The sequence below is a fragment of the Papio anubis genome, chromosome 12 (genome assembly GCF_008728515.1).
Source record: "Papio anubis isolate 15944 chromosome 12, Panubis1.0, whole genome shotgun sequence".
Lineage (NCBI taxonomy): Eukaryota > Metazoa > Chordata > Mammalia > Primates > Cercopithecidae > Papio > Papio anubis.
Window position 1 is genome coordinate 32,428,414 of NC_044987.1, and position 17,568 is coordinate 32,445,981.

Sequence of the window (17,568 nt, forward strand, 5' to 3'; positions counted from 1 at the left end):
ATTTCTGTCTTTGGGCTCCCCTGAAAGCAGAGCATAGGATTAGAAGTTGGGAAGCTGGGAGCATATGCTATTATTAGGAGGGGAACCCAGGAACCAGTAGTGAAGAAGCTTAGAATGAGATAGGGAAAGAGAAGAAGCCAATATTAGGATGTGTCATTAGAATTGCAGTCTTGGTGGTGCAGTTTTGCAAGATCCTCTGTGAAGCACACAGAATGCCTATTAGGACTGTTTGTCTAAAAGACTAGGGGTTGGGGCATTTATCTGCCGGTTCCTATCCCTGCTGATTGAGTGTGTCTCTGTACCTTTAACTCCCTCACGCTCCTAGGCTGTGCTTTTGTAGGATTAAGCAAGTTCCTTGGTCATGGAAAAAGGCCTTAATGTAGAAAAGCAGAGACAAAAATGCACAAGCTTAAGATGGGATGTTGGCATTTTGCATAGACCAGTCCACTCCTACTGTAGTTGGGATCAGAGATGGGCTGGGGATGAAAAGTGGAAGAGCAAAAAATAACTGCCATAACTGAGGAATTGAATTTTTAATTTAGTAAATGATTTTTAAATGACGATCAAAGGAAATGCCATAAATTAAATGCACAATATAGCCATTACAAATGGAGGCATTAAAGAGCTACACATCAGTGTTCATTTTTCAGAAAAGAGATCATTGCCTCAATGAATTGTGGAAATATTTACGATGATAGACACAATCTGTACAAACTCTCTACTCTTAGGTCATGAAAACCTTGTGCTGCTTGCTATCCTGCCACCCACTCACTCATACTCAAGCTTTTCAGTTTATGGTTCACTCTTCTCAAGTGTCTGTGTTTACCGAACAGTAATTCAAACATTCCCATAAATGGTTTTTGCTTCTCTGCTTTTGTTTCATCATCCTCAGTGGTGAGTACTGCAATTGCCTAAAGTTTAACGGGAATGATTTTGACTGGTTTATACTCTGATATCATCAGCAGGTCTGTGACCCACCTGGTGTTTGTAATACGGCAGTTTCTCAGATATCAGTCATAGGATATGCAGTTATTAAAAGAAAATGAACACACATCTTTATCAAGCAGCATCAATGCAAATGTAAAGCTGTGTTTATTTTTAAAACGTAAGCCATATTTCATTTATTTTAAATCACAGAGTACTGTTCTCTAAATGCAATGAGTAGAAGGCAATAAATTCACCCATAGACAAGTCCCTGAGGATGTCTCTCGTCTTTTTTACTAATCTCCCAAATGTCAGAGGGGTAACATGATTGGAAATATGGAGGAAGAGGTAATGGCACATCATCTGGGGGTAAATGTCTCATAGATTATAGCGACGGGTGAGTGAATTATTGTAGTTGAAGATAGTGATTATGGTCATTTGGGGAGAGGATCTAGCCATTCTGAGAGTAAAATAATTTGGGATATGGCATGCTGACAGGTGTTGGGGCTTTATCTGCTGAGTTGGGTAGAGGATTTAGGTATTCGGGTGTCTCCTTGTTTTGAGAGCCTCTGCAGATTTAGTACCTGTGGGCTGTGGACACTGGAAGAGTGGCTGGAGGTGTGGAGATGTCTTGTTTCCAGGAGTCAGAATAGGTTTGGTTTGTGGTATTTCAAGTGGAGCAGGCCCTCTAGGGATATTGTGAGAGCAGCATACCACTTAATATGACTCTAAGGGAATTCAGAGCATTTTCTTGACTAGTTATAAGAAAACTTGGCCATAGGGACACAGAAACATTGCACTGCGTCCTTAGAGGATAAAGGAAAAGCGATAACCAGTTGGCAATGTCTGCTTTCTCAAACCAAGATGGCAGAATCATATAGTGCTTCTTAAATTGGAAATGTCAGTCCCAGCTTGTCTCAGGAGATGGCTGAAGCCAGTGAGTCTCACCCTGATTAACTCAGATTACAGTTGGCCCGTCCTCATCCCTCGGCTCCTCTCTGTTGCTTCTTTGCTTAAAGTAAGGTTTGGTGATTTCACCTGTGACCTGAAATGGTCAACACTTCCCTTATGTCTTAGAGATCAGGGGCCCTAATTTGTTTTTTGTGTGTGCGTGTGTGTGTGTGTGTGTGTTTAATAAAAATAACATCCCATAGTATCATCTTCTAGATTGAATTTTCTTACCCTAATACACATACTTCACTGCTTTTATTCTCTGTAAAATTTTGCATTCAAGCACTAAAGTGACCCAGGTGTGAGAAAACAATTTTCTAGAAAGGAGTAACAAGTAACAATATTTTTCAGGTGCTTAGATTTACTTTCTCCCAATTCAACCCTGTCCCATTAAGAATGTCATCTAGGGTAGTTTGTCTTTCAGAGGCACTATTCATGGATGAAACTCCTTCAGAAGCGGAAACATAATAGCCTGTCATTTTGGGAGACTGCCTGGCCATTTGGGCCTATCTCACCCTGTAGACATGTCTTTTGGTAATGAATCTTCATTGTAAGAGCCAAAAGGCACGAATATTTCCATAAAGTGTTTCAGTACACAGTGAACAATGACATTCTTCTTTTGAAGAACTTAGTGTTTTTTTTAGTTCACTTTTAACTAAGACATTGAAGAAAATGTGCAGTACATGGTAAATTATCTATCCTAGACTGGATCACCAAAATATACTTCTATGTATTTCTCCGTCCTGACACTATATTTTTATTACACATATAATCATTATGGCAGCAACAGTAGTTAATACTTATCGAGTGCTTATTCCTTTTCAGGTACTATGTTGAATACCTCCTTACAGTATCTCATGTAATTGTTAAAATGCTCCTATGAGTTAGATGATGATTAATCCTGTCTTTAACCTAAGATTTGCTTTCTTTCCTATTGTCACTCAGCTAGTAAGATGGTAGAATTTGAACTCAGCTTTGACTCTAAAGCCAGTTTTTACATACTAGGGAAGGAATACATTATAGCATGGTGATTAATTAAATCCACACAAGAAAACATTGATTGCAGGCTCGCCATATGTTTTCACTGTGTGAGATGCTAGTTAGCTGAGAAAAAATACAGGGAGTGTGTTAGATGGCTGGGACTGCCATAACACAGTGCAACAGACAGGGTGGCTTAAACAACAGAAATTTATTTTCTCACGGGTCCTGGAGGCGAGAAGTCTAAGATCAAGGTATCAGCAGGATTGGTTTCTTCTGAGGGCTGTGAGGGAAGGATCTGTTCTAGGCCTCCCTCCTTGGCTTGTAGATAACTGCCTTCTGCCTTGTCTTCACATCATCTTCCCTCAGTACACATCTGTGTCGAAATTTCCTCTTCTTATAAAGACATTAGTCATATTGGCTTAGGGACCACTGTAAAGACCTCATTTTACCTTGATTACCTTGGTACAAATCTGTCTCCAAATAGTCACATTCTGAGGTACTGGGAGTCGGGACTTCAACGTGAATTTTTGGGAGGACATGTTTCAGCTTATAATAGGCTTCTTACCTCAATGAGCTACAAGCCTATCAAGATATCTTGATATAAAAGAAAGTCGGATCGAATAATATTTGAATAGAAATCATGAAGTTGTGTCATGGCTGTAGAGAAATGAGTGATTAATTTTCACTGGAAGTAACAGGAAAGACTTCAATGAGGCAAGCGACATTAAAGCTGGGCTCTGATTATTATGTAAAAATGTAAAAGTGTGAGAACGGACAGGAGAAGACAGGATTTGCGTGACCTCTGGTGTACAGAATGCTGTAGTGTGGGAGAAACAAAGGCATGAGGTGAGAGATGACGTGATGTGCTGGTAAAATGGCTCAGGAGAAAAAAAAGACCTGATTTGTGTCATTTGCCACAGCCTCTGCTCATGACTAATGAGTGCTCTTGGGAGAGTTAACTCCCCAACACATGCTTATATGTGAAGTGTGCTCCTGCTCTTGCCCACTGAATCCAAGAAGCCCTGGGCAGAAAGTAAAAAAGGGGCAAGAAGCTGTGAGTGCAAAGTGAGTCAAACCCATATGGAAAGTCCACTCCAGCTGTGCGTGGAGGGGGAGCTGAGGCACTAAACCAATATGTCAGGAATCTGACATACCAGGTGAGAGGGCACCATTTTAGACAGAGAGCAGAACATACAATAGCCTGTGATGGGAGAAAGCATGATACGTTTGGAAAAGAGGCCAATGCTGATAAAGCACAGAGAGCTGGGGAAAAGTGGCCAGATGAAACTAGGGTGTGGGAAAAGGACAAGCCATGTCCCCACATGCTTTTTGGTCATTCTAATGTTCTTGGTGTTCATTCTACAACCCAAAGGGCAACCACTGAATTGTTTCAGTGGTTGTTCAGTTACGAACTGCATGAATGTATGCATGCACACGCACATGGTATGGCAGGGACATATTTACATTTGGCAAGATCACACTGACTATAGTGTGAGAAAGTGGTTGAAAGGAAGCCAGATTTCTTGTCATAAGACCAACTGAGGATTGTTGCCATGGAGTAGGGTGGAGGTAGTAGACATGGGTTAGAGAAGTATTTAGACCATACTTAGTAACAGTAACTCAATGGGCCATGGGATCTAAGTACCATCCTCAGTAAAAGGCAGCAGGTTCCTTACAGTAAAGGCTGTTCACAGGTCTGGAGAAGGGAAAGTAAAAGGAGAGACTGTCATATCTTGTTGGGTCAGAAAGCAAATCTGTGTTCAGCAAATGAGAGAAGTACATCAAAATGACTCAGAAGCCAGTTTGGAGGAGTTCTCATTGGCTAAGTGTGAGACAATCTGAGCATCAAAACCATAATAATGGTAATGGATTAAAATACATCAAAGGCAGAAATAGAGTCTGTAACTACACACTTATAAAATAAAGGTCAGTGTGTGGAGGGAGAAACTCTTCTTTACAGAGCATATCAGCTAATTTAAGTGGAGAAAGTGAAATAATTAGAATTTCATTATTTTGCAACACATATGTAATAATTCAAGGAAGATTTATCAATGGACACTAAATTCATTGGGTTAACAGAATAGTCTCAAAACATCACTCTACATGTTATTTAATTACAAAGAGAAAACAGTAACTTTATTGGAGAGATTTGATGACACTACCTTGACTGATGAAATTTAGCATCATTAACACTGGAACAAACTGACATTATGTACTTCTGGTGATGATACATCTTCTGAGACACACAAAATCACCTAAGTAGTATTTTTGCCAACCATACCTAACCTGCATCTAAATGTAAAGATTTGTCTCCTATCAGAGAAATCAAGATTGAGATACAAGACAAATTGCCTGGACAAATGCTACTGTCACAAAGAACAAAAAAGAGCGTGTGTTTGTGTGTGTGCGTGTGTATGTTCTCCATCAAAGGCTAAAAGGATGTGACAACCAAATGAAACGCATAATCCCTCGATTGAATCCTGGATAGGGGAAAAATAGCTATAAAGAACCTTTATCTAGATGAAGGTTATACAGGTGCTCATTGTGTTGTATTTCAAGCAGAAATAACTTTCCAATATAAAATGTATCATGTTATATATGCCATACATGTGTATATTCATATATCATAGAATAATAATTATATCTTATAATCTGTATTCAGAAATAAATATATTGTCAAAATTGTCCTAATTTGCAATAGATGTGTTTCATTATAAGATATAGTTTTTCCTCAAAATTCTTTCCTATGATTTCCTTTTTAAAATTTTATTCCTCTTACCATTCGATTCTCTACATGTCTAAATTTTCATCACATCTCAAACACAGCTGTTTGCTTTGATTGATATCAAGCACTATGCCAGATGCTGAAGACCCAGAGCTATATAAGAAAAAAAGATTTTCTGCCCCAGAAGAACTGATAGGCTACTAGAGAACAGAAAAAAGATAAATTACAATCCAGTGTCTTAAGAACCTTAGCACGACTGGATTTATTTAAGCTGATTCATTATTGTGCACTGCAGTTTAAAATGATGCCTAGATGTAAGCAGCTAATGGGGGTTTTCTCAGCTTCCTTTTAAAAATGCCCATCCAGTCACCATAAAGGAGGAAAACTGACAACATCACTTAAAGTTAAGACTTAGGGGAATGATGGATGAGAAGTCAAAGTTTGTGATTCTGTTTCTGACCCCTTGAGAAGGGAGGCCTTCTCTTCAGCTGTGGGTTTGATGCTTAAACAAGATAGTGAATGTGAAAGCAGCTAGTAAACTACAAGATAAAGAGATATGAAGACCTGAAGGTAGTCTTTCCTGTCCAAAGTTGGAAACAGTACTACTACCATTTCTTGGGAGGAGCTTGAAGAAGTAAAAGAAGTGTTTATTGGGATTATTCACAATAGTGGGTATGTCTGCGACTGTGAACTCCAAGACCTGTTTAATGAAGCAAGCCTTCCTATGCCAGGCTACAAGGTATATGAGAAAATTCTAGCAGTTGCTGACAACAACCAACATGGCAAAATCAATTTGAAGAATTTGTGTCACTGATGCAAGAATTAAAAAGGAAAGATATTAGCAAAACATCCTGAAAAATAATGAACATGAGGCAAATAATTACTGCTGTGAGAGGAACTTCATCTATTTCCAGTAAGGGCGCACAACATTCATATCAGGGGGAAAAAGGGGCTTTTGTTAACTGGGTAAACAGAGCCCTGGAGAATGAACCTGACTGTAGTCTTGTAAATGAAGCATCTTATACCCATGAACTTCAATGATGGCAGTATCTTCAAGTTACTTGCAGATCTCATCCTTCTTTGCAAAATGATCAATTTATTTGAACCAGATACAACTGATGAAACAGCCATTAATAAAAAGCTCACCACTTTCACTCTTTCTGAAAGTTTAAACCTAGTTGATATGATTTAGCTCTGTGTCCCCACCCAAATCTCACCATGAATTATAGTTCCCATGATCCCCAAGAGTCATGGGAGAGACCTGGTGGGAGGTAATTTAATCATGAGGGCAGTTATCCTCATGTTGTTCTCATGATAGTGAGTTCTCAGGGGATCTGATGGCTTTATAAGGGGCTTTCCCCCCTTTTGATCTGCAGTTCTCCTTCCTGCCATTATGTGAAGAAGGATGTGTTTGCTTCTCCATCCACCATTCACCATGACTGTAAGTTTCCTGAGGCTTCCCCAGCCCTGTGGAATGGCAAGTCAATTAAAGCTCTTTCCTTTATAAATTACCCAGTCTTGGGCATTTCCTTAAGGCCATGTGAGAATGGACTAATACAATAAATTGGTACTCAGTAGTGGGACGCTGCTGTAAAATTACCTGAAAATTTGGAAGTGACTTTGGAACTTGGTAACAGGCAGAGGTTGGAACAGTTTGGAGGGCTCAGAAGACAGGAAGATGTGGGAAAGTTTGGAACTTCCTAGAGACTTGTTAAATGGCTTTGACCAAAATGCTGATAGTGATATGGACAATGAAGTCCAGGCTGAAATGGTCTCAGATGGAGATAAGGGACTTGTTAGGAACTGGAATAAAGGTGACTCTCAGTATGTTTTAGTAAAGAGACTGGCTTTTTTTTTTTTTTTCTTTTTGCTTCTTCCTTTGCCCAAAGATCTCAAAGATCTGTGGAATTTTGAACTTGAGAGAGATGATTTTGGGTATCTGGCGAAGGAAATTTCTAAGCAGCAAAGTGTCCAAACATGACTTGGATGCTGTTGAAAGCATTCAGTTTTATATACTCACAAAGATATGGTTTGGAATTGGAACTTATGTTTAAAAGGGAAGCAAAGTTAGGAAAATTTGCAGCCTGACAATGTGATAGAAGAGAAAAACCCATTTTCTGAGGAGAAATTCAAGCAGTCTGCAGAAATTTGTATAAGTACTGAGGAGCCAAATGTTAATCACCAAGACAATGGGGAAAATGTCTCCAGGGCATGTCAGAGGTCATCCTAGCAGTCCGTCTCATTACAGGCCCAGAGCCTCAGAAAGGAAAAATGGTTTCATGGGCCAGGACCAGGTCCTTGCTGCTTTGTGCAGTCTCAGGGCTTGGTGCCCTGTGTCCCAGACATGGTTAAAAGAGGCCATGGTAGAGCTGAGGTCGTGGCTTCAAAAGGTGCAAACTCTAAGCCTTGGTGGCTAACACATGGTGTTGGGCCTGAGGGTGCACAGAAGTCGAGAATTGAGGTTTGGGAACCTCTACCTAGATTTCAGAGGATGTGTGGAAATATCCGGATGTGTAGGCAGAAGTTTGCTGCAGTGGTGGGGCCTTCATGGAGAACCTCTGCTAGGCCAGTGAGAAAGGGAAATGTGGGACTGAAGCCCCTACACAGAGTCCTCACTGGGGCACTGCTTAGCAGAGCTGTGAGAAGAAGACCACTGTCTTCCGGACCTCAGAATGATAGATCCACTGGCAGCTTGCACTGTGAGCCTGGAAAAGCCACAGAGACTCAACACAAGCAGTCAGGAGGGGGACTGTGCCCTGCAAAGTCACAGGGGCAGAGCTGCCCAAGGCTGTGGGATCTCATCTTTTGCATCAGCATGCCCTGGATGTGAGACATGGAGTCAAAGGAGATGATTTTGGAGCTTTAACATTTGGCTTCCCTACTGTATTTTAAACTTGTATGAGGCCTATAGCCCCTTTGTTTTGGCCAATTTTTCCCATTTGAAACAGGTGTAATATGCCTGTACCCCCACTGTATCTAGGAAGGAAGTAACTTGCTTTTGATTTTACAGGCTCATAAATGGAAGGGGTTTGCCTTGTCTCAGATGAGATTTTGGACTTGGACTTCTGAGTTAACCAGAATGAGTTAAGACTTTGGGGGACTGTTGGAAGGGCATGATTGTGTTTTGAAATGTGAGGACATACAATTTGGGAGGGGCCAGGGGTAGAATAATATGGTTTGACTCTGTGTCCCCACCCAATCTCACCTTGAATTGTAGTTCGCATAATCTCCCCCTGCTGTGGGAGACATCTGGTGGGAGGTAATTTAAGCACGGGAGCAGTTACCCTCATGCTGTTCTTATGATAGTCAGTTCAAATGAGATCTGATGGTTTTATAAGGGTCTTTCCCCACTTTTGCTTGGCACTTCTCCTTCCTGCTGCCATGTGAAGAAGGATGTGTTTGCTTCCTCTTCCACCATAATTGTAAGTTTCCTGAGACTTCCCCAGCCGTGTGGAACTGTAGTCAATTAAACCTCTTTATAAATTACCCAGTCTTGGGCAGTTCTTTATAGCAGCATGAGAATGGACTAATACACTGGACACAAATTCTGTCTCAACCATTGGTTGTACAGGGGTCAACATCAGTGCAAAGAATGTCAAAGAAGGAAAACCTCGTTTGGTCTTAGGACTTCTCTGGTAGATCATCTAAGTTGGTCTTTTTGATGAGATTTCTAGGAATGAAGCTCTGATTGCATTGCTCAATGAAGGTGAGGAACTAGAGGTGCTGATGTAGCTTTCTCCTAAGGACTTACTACTGTAATGGGTGAACTATCATCTGGCTGAGGCAGGATGGTGTACCATCAACAACTTCAGCCAAGGCAATAAGGATTCAAGAGCCTATTTTCATCTGCTTAAACAAATGGACCCTAAAGGTTACTGGGAATATGGAATCTCCAGTCCATCTTCAGGATTTCATAAGAAAAATGATCTGAAGTGTGCTGGACATATGCTTCAAGAAGTAGATCAACTTGGCTGCAAACAGTTTGTTACTCCTGCAGATGTGGTTTCAGGCAATCCTAAACTTAATTTAGCTTTCATAGTTAATCTGTTTAATACCTATTCATGCCTACACAAGTTGGATAATAATGACATGAATATAAACTTATTGGAGGCAGAGAGCAAAGAAGAGGGGACATTTCAGAACTGGTGAATTCCTTGGGAATGAATGCATACATTTATCATTTGTACAGTTACCTTGCAGATGCTTTAGCGATCTTTCAGCTCTATGATATGATCTGAGTCTCATTCAACTGGAGCCATGTTAACAAACCCCCTTATCCTGCCCTTGGAGAGAACATAAACATTGATAACTAACCATGCAGTGGAACTTGGGAAGAATAAGGCCAAATTCTCCTTCGTTGGCATTGCTGGGCAGGACCTAAATGAAGGGAATTCAGTGTTTATTCTGGCGTTGGTTATGGCAGCTGATGAGAAGGTGCGCATTGAATATGAACAAAGCCAAATTCTCCTTCGTTGGCATTGCTGGGCAGGACCTAAATGAAGGGAATTCAACATTTATTCTGGCATTGGTTATGGCAGCTGATGAGAAGGTACACATTGAATATGTCATCAGATCTTGGAAAGGGTGAAAGTGTACTTTTAAAAGTGCAAATAAAAATACTTTTATTTCCAGCTTCAAGATATGCCACTTCAGTTGCTTGTGAGATCAGTGCCCAGATACATGCATTACGTGTTGACCTTGTGGAAGTGAAACCAAAAATGGTTATGTCAGTGTTTTCTTGTTTAATGGGAAAAGGACTGAACAGAATAAAATAATGAATCATTTAATATTTTTTCTGCCACATTAAATACATCGAATGCCCCACAGTTTAAAGAATTTTGAAATGCAGTGGGTATAAAACTAGGGATTATTTGTGTGCCCAAAATAGTTATATATTCATTAATGAATTCAATATTCTGTTCATACTAGTTAGAACTTGTCAACCTTTTTGGATAACAGTTAATTCACCAACTGATACTGATAATAGAATATGTTCATTTTCAAGCTCATACTTCATGATTAAATTATTTCTGTTTCTTGAAAATCTTATTAAAATAAGACAAATTCATTCATTTCATGGTTCAAAAAGATGAATACAAAAAAGCTTTTACAGGTTCTGCTGCAAAATGTGTTTTGATTTTTTTGTTTTACATAATTTTGATCATAACGGTATTTGAACTCATAATTTAGTTTAATCCTTTTATTTTCTTCCTCCAACTATGTAAAGTGGTCTAAAAACACTTTTCTGTAAGTTTTTATATTGTCTAAAACCTTGAAGTGACGTGTATTATTCATTAATATGAAACTTTTTTATATATGAGGACTAATTATTGAATAAACTTCAAAGTTTGCTCTCTTAAAAAAAAAGACTTAGGGAAAACCTAACGCCAGAATCTAGTTGCAAGTCCCACTGATTCTGAGGGAAGTGATGCTGGACTGAGGAGGACACACACAGGCATGGCTTCTGGAGCAGAGGCTGCTGGAGGACTGCATGAAGACACTGTTACCCCTCCAATTGTGTGTCCTGGGTCCTTGATTTGTTCCTGTAGGAAACATGGCAGCTGCCTTCTCTCATGGGCCGGACTACGCTCTTCCTCTTTCTCTCTTTTTCATATTGGCTCTTTATTTTATAGTTAATCATGAAATATTTCAAAATACAGAGAAGTATATACAGAAAAAACTATAACAGAAATTTATGTACTTACACCTAGATTTTAGAAAAACATGAAATCATTTTTTATAAAGTGTTTAGCATGTTTATTGAAAAAAGTTAATAGAAAACAATTAAACCATTTGATTTTCCAGATTCTCATTAAAATTCAATTGTAATTTTTAGGATTTGTGAATATTATTGTTATTAATTTTAGGGACTGGGTTTTTGTCTGTTGCCCAGGCTGGAGTGCAGTGGAAGCCTAAAATCTCCATAGCATTCGTTCTCTCCATTCCTAGAGGTAACCACTAACTAAATTTGGCATCTATTCTTATTTTATATGTTTTTAAATTTTTGATATTACTTTTAATACATAGGTTCATGTGCACAAAATATATATTATTGCTTCCTGTGTTTCCAAAATAGACATGAATTGAATCATATAGAAATTTACATTCTTTAAAAACTGTTCTTATTCACTCAATATTTTCAATATTTGTCTTTGTCAACCTGTGCAAGTCTTTTTGTATTTCTACACTTACATGGGTTTCTATTCTATTAAAAAGCTATGCTTTGTCTATCTCCTCATCTATCAGGCTCTTGAGAGCTCTTCTTTGTCCTTTCCTGTACTTTTCTACCTGGAAGGGAGGTTGACTTTTTCAGAATATATCACCTGCCTTCCTCTGCTCTTTTCCTTTTGGTTGGATTCAGGAAATGGGAGGTGCTAGCTGGAGAGCAAAATGTAGAAACAGATAGAAATCATAGTATTTATTTGCTGTTTATTTCCTTTCAGGCCAGGTATCTACTCAGGCCATCTCCTTCCATAGCTACAGCTCTCATTGGGTTGTGGGAACTGCACAACACCTTTTCCTTACCCTTCAGGCTAGTGAAGGTGATGGCTTCCTATTGCTGTCAGTCCCCTGTGCTTCTTCACCCCTTGTTGGATCCCTATTCATGTTCTTGCCTCTGTCAATAGACTTTTCATGAACTCTTATCAATAATCCCTTTGAGTGTGTCATCTGGTTTTCTGCCAGGATTCTGACTATTGAAACTGGTTACAAATAAGTATTCTAGCAATGACTAGCAAGTAGGACAGAAAGATGTCTCAGGTGCGAGGGCAAATCTTGATTATTGTATAGGTGCGTGCATGTTGTATAATGGGTGCTTTGATTTATATACACCTATTTGCTTTTGTACATCAGCTGTCTATATTATGTCCCTTAATAATATGTAAGCAAATCTTATTTGAGAAAAAATAAGCTGCCATGGGACATGAAAAGTAGAAGTGACTGAATTATGCTGCATGCCACATTCTTGAAAGGCTAAGCATTATTTAAAAATCAATTTCTAAATTAATTTATAATGAAATGCCTATAAAAATCCCATTAGGCTTTAGAGTAATTTTGAATGTGGTAGTGATTTTAAAGTACTCCTGAAGAATAAACAAGTAAAAGTAGCTAATAAAATTTTGAAGTCCGTTTGAAGAGAAAGCAAATATGTGTAGTTAATGAAATTTTGTAAATGGACTTAAAATGTGGGGGTATTTGATACATTAGATATTTAGCAAAATAATGTGATATTAGCATAAGGATTTAGAGATAAATGGAACAGTAAAGTAACATGAAGGTATTCTTGTGTGCATATGTTTGGCTTTATTAAAATATGCAAGGAATTGGGTAAAAGAGGGAGTCACCCAACGTTTAGGGACAAACGAATAATAATTAGAAAAAATAACATATTAAGTTCCATACATATTGAAATTTTACATGTAAAAAAATACCATTAACATTTAGAAGAAAATCTAAGTATATATTTCTAATATGGAGATGAAGAATGACTTTTGAACTTAAAGTAATGGAAATCATAACGAAAAAAGTTTCAAAGAATGCTTATACACTGTTTGTGGGGGTGCAAATGAGTTCAACCATTGTGGAAGACTGTGTGCCAATTACTCAAAGACTTAAAGTCAGAAATACCATTCAATCCAGCAATCCCATTACTGGGTATATATCCAAAGGACTATTAATTATTCTATTATAAAGATACACACATGTGTATGTCCATTGCAGCTTTATTTACAATAGCAAAGATATGGAGTCAACCCAAATGCCCCTAAGTGATAGACTGGATAAAGAAAATGTGGTACATATATACCATTTACTACTATGCAGCCACAATAAAGAATGAGACCATGTTCTTTGCAGGGACATGGGTGGATCTGGTGGCCATTATCCTTAGCAAAGTAACACAGCAACAGAAAACCAAATACCACACGATCTCACTTATAAATGGGAGCTAAATGATGAGGCTACATGGACACATAGAGGTGAACAATAGACACTGGGGCCTATTGAAAGGTGGAGAGTGGGAAGAAGGAAAGAGTCAGGGAAAATAATATTAGGCTTAATACCTGGGTGATGAAATAATCGGTAAAACAAACTTCTATGACACACGTTTACCTATGTAACAAACCTGTACATCCTGCAAATATACCCCTGAATTAAAGAAAGTTTTAAACATGCAATAATTTGAAAATTTATTTTAAAATGAATAGATCTGAGTATTATTGTGTTGGTATACTCATATATATCAAATGTATATATGAGTATACACATATGGTATGTCATAAGATAAATTTGAAAGGTAAATGAAAGTATTAGAAAAGATTTATAATAGAGCCTAATATATAAAGACCTCACACAAATTCACATACACTCAACACAAATTAGCAATAGGGTAACAAAACTACTCAAAATCCCTAGAACAAAGTTTAGATGAGATAGTATGTCATGCTCTATCTTGTCAAAGGTAAAGAGGAAATCAAAATACTTAGTATTGGAGAGGGTTCATAGAAACTTTTACATACTCTTGGTTGGTGTTTAAAATTGATTAACTTTTCTTAAATATATTTAGACAGTTTTTAAAAAGTGTATGCTTTTGACACAAAAGTTCCATGTCAGAAAATATAATTTGGAATAGATATATGCAATATATAAATGGATCTTATAGCACTCTTGCTTAAATTGCTAGTCCTAGGCCTAAGTAGTCAGAGCTAACCTAGTTCAAATCTCGGGCCATTGGATGGATCCGGAGAAGCTTGCTAGTAAGTTCAAGAGTCACTCCACACTATTTAGCCTCCAGTTGAATCTCACTATAGTTAACTTCATTATCTCTAAGCACTGTTTTAAGTTTCAGAAGTCCAAACTGTAGCTTTGCCGAGAGGAAAGTGGTGCATTTCATTAATAAACAAACTGAAAAGAATGGGGATCATTATTCTAAGGAAAATATGTCAGATTTTTCGTTGAGAAATAAAGCAGTTGCAAATTCAAAGTCTAAGTTGACAATTTAAAAAGGTTTATGCCTGGGCTGGGTGTGGTGGCTCATGCCTGTAATCCTAGCACTTTGGGAGGCCGAGGTGGGCAGACCACGAGGTCAGGAGATCAAGACCATCCTGGCTAACATGGTGAAACCCCATCTCTACAACAAAATACAAAAAAAAAAAAAAAAATGAGCTGGGCGTGGTGGTGAGCACCTGTAGTCCCAGCTACTCAGGAGGCTGAGGCAGGAGAATGGCATGAACCCGGGAGGCAGAGCTTGCAGCAAGCCCGGATCATGCCACTGCACTCCAGCCTAGGTGACAGAGCGAGACTCCGTCTCAAAAAAAAAAAAAAAAAAAAAAAAGGCCTATGCCTGGAATTGTCCATCTCTAGGAATCAACTTTAAGGACTAAAGAAGAGTAAGATTGATTTGAAAAACCTATTTTAGTTTGATTATCAAAACAGTAAGAGCAGAATCATGGAAACAAAATGAAGGAAGACTATATGGCAGATATTAGTGCCCACCCTTATCTTCTAAACACTTGCTATTCCTCTATATTTCTGCAGCTTCCCATTGCAGACCTCTGCAATGCTATCTCTGAGGCCTTTTCTGGTCATGTCCTGCTATAGACTAAAGGTTTATGTTCCTCAAATCCATGGTGTCTGGAGATGGAGTCTTTGGTTGGTGATTAGGTCATGAGAGTAGAGCCCTCATGAATAGAATGAGTGTCCTTACAATGCTCACCTCCTTCCAAAAGAGACCTCAGGGAGCTCTCTTGCTACTTCTGCCATGTGAGGCTGGGAAGACCACCCTCTATGGACCAGGAAGTGGGCCCTCCCTCACCAGACACTGAATCTACTGGTGGCTTGATCTTAGACTTCTCAGCCTCCAGAACTGTGAGAAATAAATTTCTATTGTCTGTAAGTCACCCAGTTTATGGTATTTTGTTATAGCAGCCCAAGAGGACCAAGACACATGCTTAACCTTTGCCCAGAAAAAGGTGGAATTGCCCAGGAAATAATACCCTGGGGCAGTCTTCAGGTAAGGATCGACAAGAGCTGGTGGCTAAGCCACCAGCTTCCTTCCCCGTGAAATAACTGTGAGACAAACGTAGACCTCATGATGTCCTCAGTGGGATGGAGCTCACATCAGTAACTTCGTCGTTAACACACATTGTATTGGTGTCATTTCTTTCCTTGTCTCACTTCTCCACTCCCTTATTAGTGCTTCCTGGGATCACTTCCCAAATAAAAAACTTTCACTCAAATCCTTATATCCAGTTTTATTTCAGGAGTGGCTCAACAGAAGACAATGGTTCTAAGGTATATTCCAAAGCAGAGCCTCAGGATGGGATTGTGGAATTGAAACAGTCACTGTCCAAATAGCAATAAGTACCTCATTGCTGGCAGTAAATGTGAGGTGGGAAACATCTGGAATACTGTAGCATCACTATTGCTAAAGCTTCCACCTGTGGAAAAATTGGGAATGAACACAGTAGACAGTAATGTACTGGCTTACTTATGCAATATCTACAGCTTGGAAGAGACTGGAACAATAGTATTTATAGTGGCTATGGGGTAGCTCTCAACCAATGATGGACAGGAGTTGGTGGATAAATTCCCCTCTTTTTCATTCTTCTGTGGGACATCCACCCAAAGCACCCATTAGATTGAGCCCCAGATGCCCACAGACCCCATCTGCTCATAATTGAACACTGTAGTGGCTCCCTCCTCTTTCCTGTCTCATTCCCCACTCCCCTAGTGGTGCTTCCTAGAGCATTGCCTGCCAAATGAACTGCACTCGCCTTGTCTCAAGGTCTGCTTCTGAGGGAACCTAAGAAAGATAGCTTGGATAAATTGGAGAAATGCAATATTTCCTTAGAATAAAGGTTAGACCTTAGAGGATAGACTTGACAGATATGACAGGGAAATAAAACCTTGAAGATGAAATAAGTTAAAAAAGGAAAAATACTTACTCTGCCTACCTGTTTTTTTAAAAATGGTATTAGAAACTAGATAGATATTTGAATTTTTAACTAGATCAGATGGAGTGTAGCCAAAAAATCAGAGAAAGGGGGCATAATCCTAATGAGCAGACTGGAATGACTGGCCCATAGATGGTAAGAATCCAGAAATCTATCAAGGATTGCCACTCAAAGCTCTGAGTAGAAAGTCTTTAAGAAGAGAAATTGAAAAACTACCCCTTTAAACTTCAAATAACTACAAAATAAATTACATGGGTAGAGATTTTTGAGGAGATAACCAGGAAGATTGGAGAAAAATACTTAAAAAAATTTCTGGTAGGTGTAAAAGTGGTGCATTAATTATAGGTGGGGATGCAGCTATTCCTAGTCTTCTGAGGGACCATTCTTGAGAAATTTATACTATTATAACTTTATAGAAAGGAAGAGTTAAGATGAATTGGATAAGAAGTGGTGTTTAATAATAGCTTAAGCCCAGACTAGGATTACATGTTGGTTTGTTGGGTGCATTTATTTTTCAAATCAGAGTTAAATCAGGCAGCATCTGAACTTACTTATTTCTTCTTTCACCCGGAAAAGCAAAATCTAAGGGAGATATTTTGGAGAGATGGAAGTTTGGCTAAACAAAAACAAAAGCAAAGAAGACACTCATAAACAGGAAATGGTGCTAGCCCTTGATGCACAGAGGTAAAGTCCAAGTTCAGCTGAGCCAGCCTCCACGATCAGAGCAGAAAGAAATGGTGCTTTAGGCCTGGAACATTCAGTATCTGAGGAAAAAAGACAGCGCAGCACCAGCTAGCAGTATTAATCTTCACCAGGCCCCAGAGGCAGTATCAGTTGTAGGAATTTGCAGAAAAAGCATCCTTTTCCAGTTGAGACATATGTGATGACTAGGATCAGATTTTCCTTAGTGAGAGGGTTTCCCAGTCCTCATCAGTGCCTCACCAGACCCTCTGGCACAGGAGGGAAAAATGCCTGTGAATGGGATACCCAAGAGCTGCTGCTGCCGCCAGATAGAACCCCCCACTCAGTTTCCAG

The 17,568-nt window shown here is 39.0% G+C and overlaps 1 pseudogene; it reads left to right on the top strand.

Moving 5' to 3' along the window:
* The first annotated feature begins 6,155 nt into the window (after positions 1-6,155).
* On the top strand, positions 6,156-11,086 carry LOC101024166 (annotated as a pseudogene).
* Positions 11,087-17,568: the final 6,482 nt, after the last annotated feature.